The 17,834-nt window shown below is 44.7% G+C and overlaps 1 protein-coding gene across 1 annotated transcript in view; it reads left to right on the forward strand.

Annotated features, from left to right (window-relative positions):
- Positions 1-17,834, forward strand: part of LOC100976543 (CEA cell adhesion molecule 6) — a 910,921-nt gene that overhangs the window by 17,176 nt on the left and 875,911 nt on the right. The window lies entirely within an intron of this gene.

Below are 17,834 nucleotides of genomic sequence, written 5' to 3' on the forward strand. Positions count from 1 at the left end.
TCTTAGACGCTCCCCAAACAGGAGACAATAATTACCACAGAAGCCACATTCACTCCACGTATTCCTGCTGTTGGATAAATGTATTTTCACAGAATGTTGAGCATGAGTTACTCCTCCCCAGTCCTTCCACTCCTGGAAGTTAAACTTCCTTCTTAACCATCTTCATCTCCAGGTGGACTGCCAGGACTCTGGCTGGAAAATACCACCCACGCTGGATGGCCAGGGTGGCACCTTTGCCTATTTCCATAATTATAATAGCTCATATTAATGCAGCACTCACTATGCACCAGGCACTATCCTAAGAACTTTCTAGCTAGCTACAGTCCTCACAAAACATCCTGAGTGCCACCATCCCCATTTTTACAGATTTTTAAAACTGAGACAGAGAAGTGAAGTAGTGTACCCATTGTCTCCCAACCCATAATTTAACCTCATTCCCCTCCCCATCTGGGCAGAGGACACCCTAAGATTTCCAAGGTCTCTTGAATGACATCCACCTTCCAGAATGATTTTTGCCCCCTCTACTCTCAGGATTTGACAAACAGCCAGCATTTTGTTTTCAGTCTCACCCTTCACTTATGCACCTGTTCCCTAACACCACACTCACAACTGCACAGCCTGGAATAAAAGCTGGCTTTTATGGACCTCAATCTCTTTGGAAAAAAAACAGGGCCAGGTTCCCAGTCATATACAAAGTCATTTTTACTCAATTGTCAACTACTTGCACAGCCATTCCCTGGCCACAAATGAGGTATGCTAGGGACAGAAAGTGTAATGAGAAGGAAGTAGGAGGAGGGTGACTTCCTGGAATGGTCCCAAAGAGGAGAAGATTTCAAATCCAGAAGCGGTCATAAAACACACCCAGAGTATGGCCTTTGAATAATGACAGCCCCACCTGTCTCTTTCCATGCCTCGTGGCCTCTATCTTCCTTCTCAGCCTGCCCTTCCTGCCCTTGCTTTCTTAGATCAATACTAACCACCTGGGAGCTGGGGCCAGACCAGAGCACATAGCACTGAGTCGTCAGGGTGGAGGAGCTGAAAAGAGAGAAGAGTGTTTAACTTATGGGCGTCTGACTCACCTAGGTACACATCACCTGGGCAGAAAGTGGATTCATGATGACCTGTGCGAGACTTATGGTAATTCATCAAAATGAGTGACTGAGGCAAGTGTCTGAATCAATCGTGATTTATTAAGCCAGAGCTTGAGGGCACGCCCTGGGAAAACATGAGTCCTAGAAAACCTCTGTGGCTTGCATTCTCTCTGAAGTGGTTTTCAAGAGACCAGGTTTTCTTTCTTTTTTTTTTTTTTTGAGATGGAGTCTCACTCTGTCTCTTAGGCTGGAGTGCAGTGGCATGATCTCGGCTCACTGCAAGCTCCAACTCCCAGGTTCAAGCAATTCTCCTGCCTCAGCCTCCCAAGTAGCTGGGATTACAGGCATGTGCCACAACACCTGGCTAATTTTTGTATTTTTAGTAGAGACAGGGTTTCACCATGTTGCTCAGGCTGGTCTCGAACTCCTCACCTCAAGTGATCCACCCACCTTGGTCTCCCAAAGTGCTGGGATTACAAGCATGAGCCACTGCACCCAGCCGAGGCCAGGTGTTTATACGTTTCCTTACAGCGGGGAAGGCAGATAGGAAGAGGTGGGGTAGGCAGAAGAATGATTAATCTTGCCTTTGTTCTGTACCTGGAAAGATAAGCATTATCAGTCTGAAATATAACAGGCTTTATTCTTAGGAACTAGACTTAGATTGCAGACCTAAAGTTATAATCGACATATTCTTGTTTTATGGGAGAATATACATCTTAAAAGGTGTATAAAAAATAAAAAGGGTTTGAGAGCAGCAAAGAACAATTTGTGAGGGCAGTTATCCAGAGATGCCTGAGGCCTTTTCACCTTCCCATGGAGGTCTGACTAATGTACAATGCCTTGACACAAGGTCATGTAGTAATAGCTATTCATTTTAGGAAATGATTATGGTGTTACATGACTCAGTCTCCAGGTTGAACTTCCCTTTGGCATAAAGAGTTTGGGAGTTCTGAGATTTTTTTTTCCCTTTACATTTACCCCCTTTTTTTTTTTTTTTTTTTTTTTTTTTTTGAGACAGTCTTGCTCTGTCACCCAGGCAGCTGAGCTGGAGTGCAGTGGCACAATCTCAGCTCACTGCAAACTCCACTTCCAAGGCTCAAGCAATCCTCCCACCTCAGCCTCCCAAGTAGCTGGAACTACAGGCACATGCCAACACACCTGGCTACATTTTTTTTTTTTTTTTGTATTTTTTGTGGAGACAAGGTTTCACCCTGTTGCCCAAGCTGGTCTTGAACTCCTGAGCTCAAGTAGTCAACCTGCCTTGGCATCCCAAAGTTCGAGGATTACAGGCACGAGCCACTGCACCTGACCAGCACCTATTCTTCAAAATCTTTCACAGAAAGCATTGTAGAAAACATGAGTTTTTGGCTGTATGTTTCGTCTGATCCTACATCACTAGGAAGGTTCATTCTTAGGACATTGTGTTCCATGGAGAAGGGCATGAAGTTCATTAGAAAAAGACCAAAGTCAAGTTACAGGAACAAAGGGAAAGTAATCCTGGAACCCTATTCAAGCTACACAGCTGCCTCTTCAACTAAAGCAATTCTTTAGGCAACCATCACTCTAAACCTTTCAGTTATATGTTGGCTCACTTGTAATATGTGGTAATATGTGGAGCAGACCATAGGCTAGTTTTTTTTTTTTTTTTTTTTAGAGTCTCTGAAGCATCTTCAAATTCCAGTGGCAGATTCCTCTGGATTGTAGTCTGAATCAGGTGTACAACTGAGCCTTTTCAGTAGTCCATACATCAGCAGGCATGAAGGCTGTTGATCTATAATGCTGTGTTTTTCTCCTGAAGTTTACTTAAATTGTCTAGCTTCAGGTTGCAGGGCTTTAGGAAGAAGCACTGTTTTAATTTCTAATGATTCCAAGTCAGAAAAACGGAAGAAAAATTTGAAAATGTTAGCTTTGATACACAAAAATGTACCAAAAAGTACAGCAGAGTCACTACATCAAGACTAGTCCTACACAAATCTTCTCTCATTAACCAAAATTTTCCAGAGGAAATGGTGATTTTTATTGTCTGCTTGACCAGATTGCACAGAGAAAGAGAAGCCAGGAGCCTCACTGGAAATAAATTCTTACCCTTTTGCTAGCTGATCATCTTCCTGGATTCCGTCATGGCCAAAAACAGGTTATGGTTGTACATCAGGTTTTAGTGGCAAGACAGGTTATGGGAGGGAGAAAGGAGGAGGCTCGGCTAACAAAGATGGTCTTGTTATGTAGATGAAACTTCACAGGTAGCAGCTCCCAGAGAGAGTAGATGGTAAATATTTATTTCAGATCTTTAAGGTATCAAGCTCAGTTCATTTTTCCTGGATCCAGACAAGAGAAAGTCTGCCTGTATTAATAGGGATTCTCTACAGATGCCAATTTTCTCATGAAAGACAGCTTTGCAGGACCACTTCTGCTTGCTGGCCCTCCAACAGACATCTCAAAATAGGTCAAAAAAAACATTTTGGGTTAAACATCTTATTTCCTTCAACTGACACATGTTTCTAGAGGTTTAACTTGGTGTCCTGCAGTTGCGGGTGTTTTTGCCAATTTTGAGGACGGTTCACCATAATGTAGAGCTCCTGCTGGATTTGACCAAGTTGGAAGGTGTTTTGGACACTACATGGGGTCAAGAGTTGGTCAAATCCAAAGGAAGAATGACAAAAATCAAAAACACAACAAGTGATTGCACAAATTACGTACTGTTGAACACTCTAAGCATAAAGAGAGGTTAGAGCCGGCCGGGCGCAGTGGCTCACACCTGTAATCCCAGCACTTTGGGAGGCCGAGGCTGGCGGATCACGAGGTCAGGAGATCGAGAGCATCCTGGCTAACACGGTGAAACCCTGCCTCTACTAAAAACACAAAAAATTAGCCAGGCGTTGTGGTGGGAGCCTGCAGTCCCAGCTACCCGGGAGGCTGAGGCAGGAGAATGGCGTGAGCCTGGGAGGCAGAGGTTGCAGTGAGCCGAGATCGTGCCACTGCACTCCAACCTGGGCCACAGAGTGAGACTCCGTCTCAAAAAAAAAAAAAAAAATAGAGAGGTTAGAGCCAACTAGCAATAAACCTTAATCTGCAGCTATCAAATTCTAAAACAAAATCCCAACCCAGCTCCTTACCTGGGAGGGGACCAAGCTGAAGGCTGCTCTCCATTGGCACAGGAGAAGAAAACTCACCTTCCTTATAGGAAGCGAGCAAAACTCCAAGAGTAAAGGAGTTTCATGGCAAAACAAAACTCAGATCTCAAACAATCAACTGGGGAGAGCAGTGACCTCAAGAAGGAGTAGCATCTGATCCTCAGAAAGTCACAAAAGCAGTCAAAGCTAAAGCTTGATAGTTGGTACCAAGCGTAAACAGGAGAATCGCTGCAGGCCTAAAGAGCTAAGCTCCACTCAGAGGGTTCCTTCATGGTCACCAAAATGTTAACCAAAATGAGTGACTGGGGCAAGTGACTGAGTCCATTGAGGTTTATTAAACCAAAGCTTGAGGGCACACCCTGGAAAAACATAAGTCATAGAAATGCTCCATAGCGTGTCTCATCTTTGAAGAGGTTTTCAGGAGGCCTGATACTTATACATCTGCTTAAAGTGGAGAAGGGAGATAGGAAGACACAAGTAGAGGGATGAATAATTGGTCTCATCTAGTCTTTCTTCTGTACTTGGAAATATAAGCATTATCACTGTGAAATCTAACAGGCTTTAGTTTTAGAAGCTAGATTTAGTTTATACACCTATTGTTACAATTGCTTTGTCCTTGTTTTTTTTGTTTTTTTTTGTTTTTTTTTGAGACAGAGTCTCGCTCAGTCGCCCAGGCTGGAGTGCAGTGGCACGATCTCGGCTCACTGCAAGCTCCGTCTCCCAGGTTCACGCCATTCTCCTGCCTCAGCCTCCCGAGTAGCTGGGACTACAGGCGCCCGTGACTACACCCAGCTAATTTTTTTAGTAGAGACGGGGTTTCACCATGTTAGCCAGGATGGTCTCAATCTCCTGACCTCGTGATCCGCCCATCTCGGCCTCCCAAAGTGCTAGGATTACAGGCGTGAGCCACCACGGCCGGCCACTTTGTCCTTGTTTTATGGGAGGATATACATCTTGAAAAGTTCCAAGGCCAGTAAAGAACAATTTGTGAGGACAGTCACCCAGAGATGTCCGAGGTCTTTTTGCCTTCCTGTGGGGGTCTGGCTAATGTACAATGCTTTGACACAGGTTGTGTAATAACAGTTGTTCATCTGGGGAAAAGATGGTGGAGTCACATGACTCAGCCTCCAGACTGAACTATCACTTTGGTGTAATGAGTTTGACAGTCCTGAGATTTTTACTTTCCTTTACATAATTTTAAGAGTCAAGGGGCTGGGTGCGGTGGCTCATGCCTGTAATCCAGGCACTTTGAGAGGCCAAGGCGGGTGGATCACGAGGTCAGGAGATCGAGACCATCCTGGCTAACACGAAGAAACCCCGTCTCTACTAAAAATACGAAAAATTAGCCAGGCGTGGTGGCGGGTGCCTGTAGTCCCAGCTACTCGACAGGCTGAGGCAGGAGAATGGCGTGAACCCCGGAGGCGGAGCTAGCATGAGCCGAGATCACGCCACTGCACTCCAGTCTGGGTGACAAAGCAAGACTCCATCTCAAAAAAAAAAAAAACAAACAAAGAGCCATACTTCCTCGATGCTGTTCCACTGAGGTCAAAGGGATGGGTGTGGAAGGCATCACAGCTTTTTCCTATTTAGAAACCCATTGACCCTTCCTTCTCCCCCTATTGGGTTACATTCCTCTGTCCATAGATCACATATTTACTGAGTTGTTTTCCAGGGGAAAAAAAAGTCTCAGTTGAACTCCTTAAAGCTCCAAGCATTCAATTCAGTTCAAGAGTGTCTCTCATTTTAATGATGACCAGGCACAAATATTTTTTAAAGGCTCTCCAGAAAATTTTGATAAGAGCCTCTGCACAACCCACAGTAGCTTTGGGGAGCACTGAGCTACAAAAGTGATGGGGAAGGAACCTGCTATGTGCTGGGGACCTTTATATGTCCACCTTATCTAATGCCCCAAATGACGCTTTAAGTAGGCACTATTATCCCCCTATCCCAAGACATCAATTAACTTGTCCTTTATCTCAGAATTGGTCAAAGGTGGAACCAGGATTCCGACTCATATATTTCTGAATCTAAAGGTCATGTTTCACTGCAGAGCGATTGAGCCTACACGAACTCAAAGAAAGACAGGATGACTGCTTCTAACAGAAATAACCATACAGTCTTCAATGAAGAGTCAGGGTCTGAAATGAGCCTTAGGATAAAGAACAGCTCAGGAGGCTGAGAAGACAGTCAAAGGTATTGTGGAAAGGAGTGAAAGAATTAGAATAAGTTCAGACATGAAAACATAAAATGGGGATCAAGTCTTTCTACACAAACCAAGGGAGTAGACTGGGGCTGTGTTATGGGGCCTTTGAATGGCAGCCTAAGGAATTGAAACTTCATTCTATGGATGATAGGAGTCACTGGAAAGCTTTGAGAAGCTCAGTAACATGACAAACAGCATTTCCAGGAAGATTACTCTGACAGTGTAACCAAAAACCAGTGTAACGAAAACCAGGTTAGTCGCATGCTGCATGTAGAGTCCCATCAACATGAGTGAGGTCCGATACAAAAAAAAAAAGTGAATTTATTCTAAAGCTAGCTTGGAGGAAGGGGCACAAAGCATTCTGCCTTTAAATGTGCTGCTCCACCTTTGGAGCAGAAAGCAGGCATTTTTTTAGAAGGTAAAAGAGAAAATGAGCAAGAACAAGTGTCCCCCTGCTACTGGGCAATTATCTACCGGGCAGTTGAGATGGTGCCTTCCTGGACAGAAGTAAGTTGTAAAAATGGCCACGTGGGCATGCTTCTGACATGTTCCCCTAGTGGGTGTAAGTTCTGAGGTGACGGAAGCTCTGAGGCAACCCTCTGGAGGTGAAAGGTCCATGGCAGGTATTCTTTGGTCCGCTAATGAACTGTCAACTCTTGAGAGATTCATCACGGAGCACACAGCTAGAGGAACTTGCCCTGTAGGGAATGTCTGGTGATGGGGGAGGTGGAAGGTTATATATGCATTTCTGAAGGGCTAAGGGTAGGAAAGGGGTAGCCAGGGAAATGAGACAGGAGACAGAGGGAGGAAAAAAATAATTAAACCACCTCTAGAAAAATGGGGGTACTCAGTTACCATTTTCCACTGCCAAGCTTTATTTTTATCTTTATGGGATCTGGGTGCCATATTCGTTCTGAGTACTTTTTGCTGAAAGGGGGCATAGTCAGTGAGCATTAGAATGAAACTGACCTACCTAGAGTTGGAAATATTTATGAGTACCCGGACTTATAGATTATATTGGTTGGAGCATTGTGGTCTGAGGTCTAGAAGGTCTCTGGGAAAGCGTGCCTTGTATTTTTATAAACAGGTTGTAATATCAGGAAGCTCCACACCAGAGGGATATGCCTATCCCTGCAAGCAGGGCCAATGTTATAAGCAGCTTTTGCTCCTAGGATGGTTCTGACCCAAATCAGGATGCTAACCATTGGTCAGCAATAATGTGGGGTTAGGAGAAATGAAATAATTATTTCTGTTAAAACAATTAAAAAAATTAAGCTACCTCTAGAAAAATAGGGGTACTTGGTTACAATAGTGTTAGGCAAGATAACTTAGAGATGTGGTTCTGAACTCTGACAACTTAATAGAATTACCTAGAAGCTTTTCTCTTTTTCTAAACTTTTCATTTTGAAACAATTTCACACTTTCAAAAATGTTCCAAAAATAGAGTCCCCATATACTTTTCACTCAATTTTCCCAAATATTGTTTTAGATAACCACAGTGCAATCATTAAAATCAATACATGGGCCGGGCGCAGTGGCTCACGTCTGTAATCCCGGCACTTTGGGAGGCCGAAGTGGGAAGATCACCTGAGGTCGGGAGTTCGAGACCAGCCTGACCAACATGGAGAAACCACGTTTACTAAAAATACAAAATTAGCCGGGTGTGGTGGCGCATGCCTGTAATCCCAGCTACTTGGGAGGTTGAGGCAGGAGAATCACTTGAACCCAGAGGGCAGAGGTTGCGATGAGCCGAGATCATGCCATTACACTCCAGCCTGGGCAACAAGAGCAAAACTCTTGTCTCAAAAAATAAATTTAATTTAATTTAAATTTAAAAAATAAAATAAATACATTAATCACTGACATTGTACAATGAATGAATCTGCAGACCTTATTGAAATCTCCTCTATCTCCCCACTAATGTCCTCTTTCTAGACCAGGATCCAATCCAAGATCACACATTGCATCTCATTTTTTGTCCTCTCAGTCTCCTTTAAACTGGTACAGTTCCTCAGAATTTCTTTTGCCTTCATGACCTTAACACTTTTGAAGAGTATTGGAGTTATTTTGTAGAATGACCCTCAGTTTGGGCTTCTATTTTTTACTCATGATTAAACTTAGGTTGTACACGTAGACAAGAACACCACAGAGGTGATGCTGCACCTTCTCCATCCATCATATTAGGATGTCCTAAGATGTCGATATCTCTGATTACTGGAGACGTGAACTTTGAGCACTGGGCTAAAAGTTCCTCCACTGTAAAATGGCTATTTTCTTTGGAAGCATTTGTAAGTGACCAATACTTGGGCCACATGATGAACCAATCAGCTCAGACTCTCTTAGGGGAAGACACAGGCCCTGGTAAGTTTTAAATGCCATATAGGTGACTCTAACCAGCATCTAAAGCTTACACCATGAAGATTCGAATCCTGGAAATCAGCTAGGAAGCCATTCCTTGGACCTAACATCCAGTTCCAGACACAATATTTGGCATGGACCCATGATAGGGAAATGGGAAGGCAAAAAAATCTCCTAACTGAGAAAATGATGGGTGAGTAGACTGCTACCCAATAAAAAGAGAAGGCAGGGCCAGGTGCGGTGGCTCATGCCTGTAATCCCAGCACTTTGGGAGGTCAAGGCAGGCAAATAACTTGAGCTCAGACGTTCAAGACCAGCCTGGGCAACATGGTGAAACCCCATCTTTACCCAAAAAAAAAAAAAAAAATTGGCCAAGCATGGTAGTACATGGCTGTAGTCCCAGTTACTTACTTGGGAGGTTGGGGTGGGAGGATCACTCAAACCCAGGAGGTTGAGGCTGCAGTGAGCCAAGACTGCACCACTGTGCTCCAGCCTGGGTGACAGAGAAAGACCCTGTCTCAAAAAAAAAAAAAAGAAAAAAGAGAGAGAGACGCAGGACACCAAGTAAAGTGTCCAGCCCTTCTGGACTATTTTCTCTCCAGACCTCAGAGAAACCTGTATTGTAGTGAAAGCACACACCATATAATTTTTTTTTTTTTTAAGACGGAGTCTCGCCGTGTCGCCCAGGCTGGAGTGCAGTGGTGCGATCTTGGCTCACTGCAAGCTCTGCCTACCGGGTTCACACCATTCTCCTGCCTCAGCCTCCTGAGTAGCTGGGACTACAGGCTCCCACCACCATGCCTGGCCAATTTTTTGTATTTTTAGTAGAGACGGGGTTTCACCGTATTAGCCAGGATGCTCTCGATCTCCTGACCTCGTGATCCGCGCGCCTCGGCCTCCCTAAGTGCTGGGATTACAGGCGTGAGCCATGGCGCCTGGCCCACACCATATAATTTTACTATCACAAGCCTGACATGAGCTCCTGATTGCCACTGACGGGAAGGGAATTATGAATTATGTCATGGAAATATATGACCACATATGCCAAGATGCACACTTCCGGGTATAACTGAATGAAAAATTCACAAAATCCACATCAGAGATACATGACCTCCCCTAAACAACCCTGTTCTCCCCACTTGGTCTTTTGTCCTTAATTTCTTTTGAAGTAAGAGAATAAAGACTGTTATAAATTTCACAAAATAGGAAAGTGTACACATCTCCTGTCACCCGGCTGTTTAAGCAAGAGGACACTGTGCTCAACTTCGTTAGAGTTATTATCTTGAGGTTTTTATAAAGAGATATCATCAGTCCCCTCCTCAGAGGGTCCATCTGATAACATGCAAAAAAAATGCCACTGTAACCAAAACCCAGAGGCAGGAAGGACCCTGAGAAGAGCAATCCCTAAGGTATTCACATGCCTGCCATGGTCTGGTGCTGCTGGTACAGGAGGAACTGCTGCTGGCAATAGCTCGAAAAAAAGAGAAGGCAGGGTCAAGTGCAGTGGCTCACGCCTATAATCCCAGCACTTTGGGAGGCTGAGGCCAGCGGATCATCTGAGGTCAGGAGTTCAAGACCAGCCTGGTCAACATGGTGAAACCCCATCTCTACTAAAAATACAAAAATTAGCCAGGCATGTTGGCAGGTGCCTGTAATCCCAGCTACTTGGGAGGCTGAGGCAGGAGAATCACTTGAACCTGGGAGGCGGAGTTTGCAGTGAGCCAAGATCATGCCACTGCATTCCAGCCTGGGCGATAGAGTGAGATCCTGTCTCAAAAAAAAAAAAAAAAAAAAAAGATAGAAGGCAGCTCTAACACTCAGGGAGTAGTAAGAAAAGAACTCACTCAACCTTCAATTCTCAATTCTCACACAGCCAACACCCTTCCAGCCTCTCTATGGGGGTCTCACTGGGAGGGCTGGCACATAATTAAATGCCAATACATGGATGAAATAAGTTACAGAAGGGTGGGATCAACTGGGTCAAAAACGGTTGAACATTTCACAAAACAGGAAGGATTTGGGTTAGACCCTGAAAGACTCAGGCTTAGGAAAGCAGACACAAAGAGAAACAGAAGCCAAGGGAACCTAAGTAAAGCATCCAGCCCTCCTGGCCAATTTCCTCCTCAGACCTCAGAGGGACCTTTATTGTAGTGAAAACACATGCCATATAATTTTACTATCCTAAGCCTGAGATGAGCTCCTAATTGCCACTGATGGGAAGGAAATTATGAATCATGTGATAGAAATACACAACGCATGCAAAGATGCACACTTTGCACCACTCTGGATGCACAAAGATGCACACAGGCCCCACCGGAGATGCTAGTTTTGAAGAAGGTCCCAGGAATAAGAGTGGGTTTGCAGATGTTATTTTATTTACTCTTCTCACACACGATATGGGGATATTTCACAAGGAGGATACTGATCCTCAGAAAGGGGAAGTAACTTGCCAAGGTTGTTGGTGGATGTGGGATTAGAACCTCAGTGAGTCTAACACCGGAACCCATGCCACCACCACTACCACCGAGAGACCTGAACAGGGTATGTGTAGGGAACAGGAAGGAGCAGGGAGAGCTGAAGCAGAAAGAAACCATTTTAAAACAGGGAAGTTAGGTAAGCTTGCTAAACAGGGATAATATGTTGCAGGGAAATGAACACTAGACAGGCATTCAAACTTGATCTGATTACAGAAAAGCCACTGAAGGTTTTGAGAGGGCAGAACCAGCCAAAGTGAAACCTTGAGCCAAGACCAAAGAAGGTGGTGAAAAGGGGAGTCTGGATTCCTAAGCTAGAGAGATGCCGCCAACAACAGTGACAGGACCACGTGATGCATGGAGCAAGAACTAGTCGGAGAGGCTAAAGCTGTCGGTTTAAATACAAAAAGTCATGCAGTAAGGGCATGGCAGGGTGAGGCAAGTTATATTCTTTCTCTGCAGTTCAGTCTCTCTTCATCTATAATCAGGTGCAATGAGAATTAATGTCTAAATGACCCTCAACCCTTGCTACTCAAAGTGTGGCCCACCAACCAAAAGCAACGACATGTCCAAAAGCTCCTTAGAAATGCAGAATCTCAGACTCCATCAGAAGGATCAGAATCTGTATTTAAACAAGATCTTTGGGGGATCTGTGAGCACATTAAAGATTGTGAAGCAGTTTTCTGAAGTGTCTTCCAGTTCTAAAATGCAATGATTTCACAGTCATCTGAACTCCGTCACCTTACAGGAGAAAGAAGGAAAATAACATTTACCTTCGCCTCATTTGTGACCTTTTCTTAAAACAGCCTCTTAGACTCGCCCACATCCAGGTAGAGGATTTAGAAAACACCCGAAAGGCAGTGCTGCCACCTTGTGACCATCATCAGTAAATGCACTTAACTCTTACCGGTCTCTCCAGTCGTGGAGGGGATGGGGCTGGAGCGGGCAGGGTGTAGGAAGTGAAGTCCAAGTCACAGATGAGGTAAGAGAACCATAACCGCCCACAAAGACTGGAAGTAACTGTCAGAGAGAGCTCAGCCTGCATCACAGAGCAATGACCCATTGCAAAAAACAGTTTTTATAACAATATGTGGTCAGTGAGAAACAGTTCCAAGCCAAGTTCTGCCCTTGTAACCTTAAAAATCATTGTAATGGGTATTTTCTTTTGTTTTCTTTTCTTTTTTTTTTTTTTTCTGGAGACGGAGTCTCGTTCTGTCGCCCAGGCTGGAGTGCAGTGGCGCGATCTTGGCGCGATCTCCACTCACTGCAACCTCCGCCTCCCAGGTTCAAGCGATTCTCCTGCCTCAGCCTCCTGAGTAGCTGGGATTACAGGTGCACACCACCATGCCCAGCTAATTTTTGTATTTTTAGTAGAGACGGGGTTTCACCATGTTGGTCAGGCTGGTCTCGAACTCCTGACCTTGTGATCCACCTGCATCGGCCTCCCAGCTGGGATTACAGGCGTGAGCCACCGCACCTGGCCCACTTGTATTCTTTAGAGTATACCAAGTATGCACACATTTTAATGCTATTTAATGGTAATGTAATAAACTGAAGAAAATCCTATCACCAGATAGTGTCCATATTTGAAGCTTTAGTCACACCAAGCCCTGCTGCAACAACGCACCCTTTGGGAAGCAGACCTTTGGTTAAAGGTTTTGAGTTTACTCCAGTTTTCACTACAAGCAAAGTGGCCCAGACCTTTGCAAAGAAACCACCTAGAAGACAGCTCACCCCACCAGGTGCAGTGGCTCACACCTGTAATCCCAGCACTTTGGGAGGCCAAGGCGGGCAGATGATTTGAGGTCAGCAACTCAGGACTAGCTGATTAACATGGTGAAACCACGTCTCTACTAAAAATACAAAAAAATTAGCCGAGCATGGTGGCATATGCCTGTAGTCCCAGCTACACGGGAGGCTGAGTCAGGAGAACAGCTTGAACCCATGAGGCAGAGGTTGCAGTAAGCCAAGATCGCGCGCCACTGCACTTCAGCCTGGGCAACAGAGCAAGACTCCATCTCAGAGAGAGGGAGAAAGAGAGAGAGCTCACCCCATGTATATTTCCACTTGGGAGCATCATCTTTCCAAGGGCCACTTTGAGGTGAAATGGCTTTTTTACATACTCAGCATCAATTTGGTCCTAAAATCAGGAGACATTCACCCTTCTCCACCCCAATTTCCAACATCCCCTCCTTTGTAGAGAGAGCACTCTGGAAGCCACTGAGCCCCATAGCCCTGGGGCCTAGACCACTATTCCTAAAGGGAAGACTTTTCCATCACTATGACAGACACCCAGGCTAGAGTCCTCTGCCTGGACTCAAAGCTCTAACCCCAACCTCTTTTTCCAGTGCAAACCCTTCTACTCACTAAAAATTACTCTCTCTCCACTCAAACTAGCCTGTTTGCCCTTCCCTGAACGGGGCTTGTGTTTTCCCATCAGCTCAACTTTGCTCACATGCCCAGCTCAAAACCACCTTTCCACGGGCCAGACAAGTGCTCAGTTCTTCCCACACGCAGATGAGTGCTCTGCCTCCTGAGAGCCTGCTTAGCCCTACTGGACGCTGTCTTGTTGCACTTATCATCTGCTGCCTTAGATTGAAGGCCTTCATATGCCTCTCCTGCCTCCACCCCCTGCCCTTCTAAATTTCAAACTCCTTGGCCGCACAGACTGGTGCACTGTTTCCATATCCCTCACGCTATCCAGCTCAGCACTTGGCAAACATTAGCTCACCACAAGAATGCATCCTCAGGTTTTTAAGTCAGACAAGGGCTTCATAGCAGTTCTATTGACATTGGGGATGAACAGTTCCTTGCGGTGGGGGCTGTTCTGTGCATTGTGAGACGTTCAGCAGCATCCACATGGCCTCTTTCCACTAGATGCCAATAGCAGCCTTCCCTCTCTCCCGTCCCCACCCCGGCATGAAAACCAAAAATGTCTCCAAACATTGCCAAATGTCCCCTGGGCGGAAACCACCCTCAATCGACAACCACTACTCTATACCAATAGTTCTCCACCCGGCCACACATTCAGACTCACCTCAACATTTACACTCAGCCTGGAAGTCAGGGGGACCTAAATCCAAATCCTGGCTCTGTCACTCCCTTTGCAACCCCGGACAAGTCGCTTCACTTTTTTTTATCCTGTTTTATCGTCTTAAGATGAATAAATATCCCTTCTCACAATCTTGTTGTGAAGATTAAATGATCCGCAGCGTGACCTAGAAAGGGTTTAATAAATGGACTGTGTAGAATTTCTAAGTCGCTCTTAAAGCACGAGGGTGAGGAACTGGGGAAAGTTCGCTGCGCCACCAGGAGGCGCCATCACAAACCACGTCGGTGGGTGGCCGCCAGGCTCCAGCTTTGTTTCCCAGCCAAGCAAACTTTGCAATGTGGGCCTGAGTCTGAGCTACTTCGTAGCTGGAGGAAATGACACTCTTCCTCATCCCCCAAAATAATTCTTAAAATAAAATCGAATCTTATTTTATCTTTTCATGACATACATGCTCAATATGCTTTTCACAGGGGAGAGGGAAAAAAGAAATGGATGAGAATATATGAGGATATTATGAAAGAAATCATATTTTATATGATTTATAATAGATGACTCATTACTTATAATATTACTTGTTAATCATAAAATTACTTATAATAATAGCTGACATGTTTTAAGAACTCCTGTGTCTCAGGCATTGTTCTAAGCACTTCACATTTATCTCATTTTATCCTCACAGAAATCTTATGCATTTTACATTTTTTTACTTTTCATTTTTCAGACTTTCAAAAATATTGTAAAAATAGTCAGAGTTCCAGTATATCCTTCATCCAGCTTTTTCAAATAACCTTAACTCTAATGCAATTATCAAAATCAGTCACCTAGCATTGATACAAAAAATTTTTTAATATAGAAATATGGGGCCGGGCACGGTGGCTCACGCCTTTAATCCCAGTACTTTGGGAGGCCAAGGCGGGTAGATCACGAGGTGAGGAGATCGAGACCATCCTGGCTAACACGATGAAACCCCGTCTCTACTAGAAATACAAAAATTAGCCAGGCGTGGTGGCGGGTACCTGTAATCCCAGCTACTCAGGAGGCTGAAGCAGGAGAATCTCTTGAACTCGGGAGGTGGGGGTTGCAGTGAGCCCAGATCGAGCCACTGCACTCCAGCCTTGGCGACAGAGTGAGACTCTGTCTCCAAAAAAAAAAAAAGAAATATTAAAATTTTGCTAATCATCTCAGTCATGTCTTTTTTCTGCTCCAGAGTCCAACCCAGGATCCCACACTGAATAACACTGTCACATTTCCTAGGCCTCCTCCAACCTGGGGGAGTTTCCCACTCTTTCCCTCTCTCAGGACCTTGATGCTTTTGAGGAGGTCTGGTCAGTTGTTTTGTAGAATGCCCCTCAATTTGGGTTTGTCTCATGTTTCCTTGGGATGTTTCAGGTTATGCATTTTGGGCAAGATTAGCACAGAAGTGATGTGTCTTTCTCAGGACATCCCAGCTGGAGCCCCAGGATGTCGATATCTCTCATTACCGATGAGGTTCACTTTAAGCGCTTGGTTCAGGTGGTGTCTGCCAGGTTTCTCTACTGTGAAGTTACTGTTCATCTCATTGTAATTAATAAGTATCTTGTGGACAGATACTTTGGAAATATGCAAATAGCCAGTTTGTTCTTAGCATATTTTTTCCAATTAGTTTCTAGAATCCAGAGATAATTGTAGCCGATAAACAATTCTTACTGTGGTGTTAGCCAAACAGTGATTTTCTGTTTCCATCATTGCTTCTACACTGATTAACTGGAACGCTGCTGTAAGAAAGAGCTACTTCTTCTTTCTCATTTATTTATGTATTCACTTATTTATATATATCAGCATGGACTCTCAAGTATTTATCGGTTGGACTACATTACTATTATTATTGATTATGTTGCTATATTGTCCCCAAATTGGCCATTGGGAGCTTCTTCTAGTTGGCATTTGTGATATTTTCCACACATCCCCATCATTTTTCAAGCTGTGCCTTACTCTCAGGCCCCGCAAGATGCTCCAGTCTCCTCTTGTGGTTTCCTTCCCCAGCCCTGGAATCAGCCATTTCTCCAGGGAACCCTGGTTCCTTTCATGGGAGAATGATGTTTACAGACCATGGGCGCCCATATACCCATTGCTAGTAGGTGCCGGTGCTTCTATGCCCTCTAGTGGTCAGAGCTGGGAAATAACACACGCACAGTAGTGTATTGTTACCCACATTTCACAAATGAGGTAAATGAGGCACAAGAAAACTTAGGCAACTTGACCAACGTCACAGAGAAAATAGGTAGTGGAACTGGGAAATGAAAATAATGACAGATGCACCACAAGTCCTAACAAGCAAAAGTAGCTTTTTCATACATCCACATCAGCAGAAAGCCACAAGCCCAATATTCCGGCGTAGACACTCTTTGAAAACCCGAATTCCATAGCAATAACCACGATGGCAACCACCACGTACTCAACACCCGCCTGGGCACGGGGCTCCCACAGCAGCTCACTTATTCCCAACAACTCTGCAAGGAGGATTTTACCATCCTCCTTTTACAAATCAGGGAATCAAGGATCACAGAAGCCAAGTGACTTGTCCAAGTCAACATAGTTAAGTGACAGAACCATTAGCTGTCCCCAGGTACATCTGGACATAAAGTCCATGCTTATGCCGCTGTGTCAGCATTTCCAAAAACTGATTTTAGGCGAAACGTAAGTAAGCTTTTTAAAAACTTTAATACTTATGCGTTTAATACACATTGAGAAAACATTTAAGCGCACATCAAATCTGTAATTTCATGGACAATATTGCATAAGACAAGGATGTTTTGTCTCCAACTCCTGGCCTCAAGCCGTCCTCCCACCTTAGCCTCTCGAGTAGCTGGAATCACAGATCTGAGCCACCGATCCCTGCTAGGACAGGATGTTTTGTAAACTAAATTTATTTAGAAAAAAGGATGAAATATATAATAATAAAGGTGGTACAAGCTAGAGAGAAAATCATAAAGTCAGCCTAGAAATGTCTGGTGTCTGGATGACATAAAGCTACAGCACTGTGAAGCCTCATTCTCAGTTACTCCCAGGAAATTAGAGTCACATAACGCTGCAGAAAGAACAGCTCAGAATCTTAGATCTGGGCTTTAGCCCTAGATATGTCCATTTGTAGGACCCCAAACATCTCTGTGACCTCCTTGCTGGGAGTAAATCCAACCTTCCCAGACATGTGAGAACAGTAAGAAGACCCTGCACACACAAAGGAGTTTCTCTGTCACAGAGAAAATAACACCAGGTTCAGGGACCCCAGGGACTCTGCATGGTGCTGACAGACCCAAGGCCAAGGCATAGCAGAGGTCCACGCTGGGGAGGGAGGGTCATCCTGTTATGAAACAGGGATCCAAATAAGCCTTGCTTCTCAGAGCCTGGTCTGGGGAACTCAAATGTAGACAGAAGGGAGAAAGGAAGAAGAGAAAATGAGGCAAAACTGAGAGGGGACGGGACAGAGAGGTGACCTGGGCAGAGCTTCACCCATGACCCTAGAAAGTGCTCCTGCCCTGGGAGGAG

The sequence above is a fragment of the Pan paniscus genome, chromosome 20, assembly GCF_029289425.2.
Source record: "Pan paniscus chromosome 20, NHGRI_mPanPan1-v2.0_pri, whole genome shotgun sequence".
Taxonomy (NCBI): Eukaryota; Metazoa; Chordata; class Mammalia; order Primates; family Hominidae; genus Pan; species Pan paniscus.